Source organism: Lacerta agilis, chromosome 9, assembly GCF_009819535.1.
Source record: "Lacerta agilis isolate rLacAgi1 chromosome 9, rLacAgi1.pri, whole genome shotgun sequence".
NCBI lineage: Eukaryota > Metazoa > Chordata > Lepidosauria > Squamata > Lacertidae > Lacerta > Lacerta agilis.
Window position 1 is genome coordinate 46,520,891 of NC_046320.1, and position 3,225 is coordinate 46,524,115.

Below are 3,225 nucleotides of genomic sequence, written 5' to 3' on the forward strand. Positions count from 1 at the left end.
ACATATTTACACCTGAGTTTGGATGAAGTCCAGATCTTACAGCATGGTCATCACAAGAGGGGCTTGTTCCCCTTGGCAATGTAACTCTGGAGTCCAAGGTATCTCTCCCAACCTCCTTTCAGCCAAAGATGGATCTCAGTCTTTGTTTCAGCTTTGCCAAGCCTCATGCCAAAGGCCCCAAACTCTTCCTATGGCATCACGTCCAGTTGCCCTGGCAACCCTGTTCATGCTTCAGGGCAAGGAGGTTATTATTATAAGAACAGTTCTCTTGCATTGTCAATGGCCCTCAATGACCCTGAATTGTTTCTTAGTGGCCCTAGTTCAGCCAGGTTGTTTTGCATAGACTAGCCCAGGAATTCCTCTTCATGATACAGTGGTACTTTGGTTCCTGAACAGCTTGGCTCCTGAACAAATCAGCTCCTGAATGCCGCAAACCTGGAAGTAAGTGTTCTGGTTTGCAAACGTTTTTCGGAAGCATGGCTTCTGTGGCTTCCGATTGAGTGCAGGAAGCTCCTGCAGACAATCGGAAGCCGTGTCTTGGTTTTTGAACGGTTTTGGGAGTCCAACAAACTCCCAGAATGGATTAAGTTCAAGAACCAAGGTACCACTGCATTCTGTAACACTAACACACTGAGTTGTGAATTTCTGTTGCATTTAAGAAATCCGATACAAATGTGCTGAATACTGTGTACAATTTTCCTAATGGGTTTGTTTCCATAAGATGGACATCCAATTTATATTTGAACTTCTAGGATGGTGACACTTTCTTGCAAAATGTCCTTGGGTGAAATAATACATCTACTTGAGTGAATGCCAGTAATGCAGAGCACAGCTATTTGCTTTCAAGGTAAAACTCATTTTGTACACAGAATTCTCGAAGTAGGTAATCAGCTATTCAATGCAGGAACACGTTTTGCAAGTCTCCACATATTATGCATGGCAATTTAGTACAGAAGTCACATTCTAGTTAGGAACAAAGTTCTTACCTTTAGGCAACTAGTTTTGGTTCCAATACAAAGGCTTATTATAGCAGCCAAGTACTTCTCATACATTATCTGCTGTCTCTTTAACTTTCCTCCTCCTTTCTGGGGATTCCACCATATGACTCTGACTCATAAATACTCTGTTGAGTATGACTCCGTTTCATTTTGCTACACTCCAGTAGGTTTTGGTAGTACCCCGTTTTGTGTATGCACCCATTTTTATTTATTAATACCATAAAATGTGTATACTGCTTGTTAAAAATATATATATCTCAAAACGGTTTACAAAAAGATAAAACAAGAAAATCCAAGGACAATTCACAACCATGCTTTAAAACATACAAAAGTTAAAATGCTAAAACAGATTGAAATTACAGATCCACATGCAGATACTCAACACGCGGTTCAGTCATGGGGATGTAGAAAGTGTTTAACTTGGCTACCTTGGAATAAAGTATACAGAGACTTCCCATAGATAATATTTTTTCTGTGGCCTTTTTAATGCACTGACCTGGGCATATATCCAGGCTGATTTTGGCTTTGAAACAGCCAGACTGATCTCTCTGGAATGTTACTGGAAACAGCCATTTTGGAAGTTTTAACACACAGCTGATCCCTAGTCCTACAATCTGATCCATGCGATTTCAGTTCACATCTTATTTATTCTTCTGAAACGGTACCAGTTTTATTCATACTGTATTTGTTTTCACATTTCCATGGAGATGCACAAAGCAGCATACAATAACTGAACCGACACGTGAGTGTCCGTTGCTCCCTTTCCTATCCAGCTGTTAAGAGTGCAAGATCAAAGCTGATTTCTGTGGGTTTTTAAATGTGTTTGTAGGAAGGAGGTCATTGTTTTTGTTGTTGTTATGTATTTTGTATTCTCATTTTGTATTTTTCTGTTGTGATTTTCCCTGGGATCTTTGGATGAAGGGTAGCATACAAATTTAATTAAATAATAATAATAATAATAATAATAATGGCCTGAACACAGCTTATGCTGTACTGTTGCCTGTTGGTTTTGATAGATACAGTGTTGGCTAAACATCTGAGGGCTGTTTAAAGTGGAATAATTCTGCTTTCAATGCATAGCACAGATAAGTTTCCTTGGAAGTAAGGATGAAGTCCTATAGAGCAGTGTTTTTCAACCACTGTTCCGCGGCACACTAGTGTGCCGCGAGATGTTGCCTGGTGTGCCGTGGGAAAAATTGAAAAATTACTTTATATATAGTCAATATAGGCACAGAGTTAATTTTTTTAACATTTTCTAATGGTGGTGTGCCTCGTGATTTTTTTCATGAAACAAGTGTGCCTTTGCCCACAAAAGGTTGAAAAACACTGCTATAGAGTGCATACCCAAACTAAAGCCCAGGACCAAGCCACACGTTGCACTTTTCCTATTCACACTTACCTGGCAGTAGAGGTATCCTTGAATTCAATGGGAATTGCTTATATTGGAAAGCATTGTCGATTTACTTCAAGAAACACTTTCTGTCCTGTGCTCCATAGGCATACTCATGTGGAAGCAAGTCTCACTGAATTCAATGGCGCTTACTCGCAAGTAAGTCTGCACAGGACAGCCATACCTTGTAGATATATTATTTGTGATTCCTGCATTGCAGGGAGTTGGACTAGATGATCCTTGGTGTAACCATCATACTGTACAATTCTATGATAACAGTATGACAGGAGCCTTGGTATGAGAGTCTCTGCCTTAGGTTGTTTGTTTTGCATTGTTTTCAGACCTATCTCCAGTTATTTTTATACAGCGTGTAAAGTGCACTATAAAGTTTTAAAAGGCCATTTCCGAAATGCAAAACTTGAAATACACTTTTAGCTGTTTTATAATATTATAAATCACCTTGCCTCGCTCGTACAATGAGATTCATAACAATAAATAAATAATATCCTCAATTTCTCAGCGATCCCATCCTTCGTTTCAAGTTAGCAGCCTAGGCAGTGGCAAAGAAAGTTTTCTGCATACTAAACCTTCGCTGTATTTTATTTGAATCACCCATATTGTTTGTCATCCATCATCATCTGTTGAAACGCCTCAAAATTCTCCCTCAGTCTATTGGCCTTGACTTGAGACGGGGCGGGAGGGAGCGTCTGTCGGGGACTCGGATGGAAAGCCAGCCTCTCCCTGGAAGAGCGCGCTGGTAACGGAGAGGGGATGGGTGGGGCTACAGGCAGGAAGAGCCACGACGCTTGGCCCTCGAGTGATAATCGGAGCGCAGGG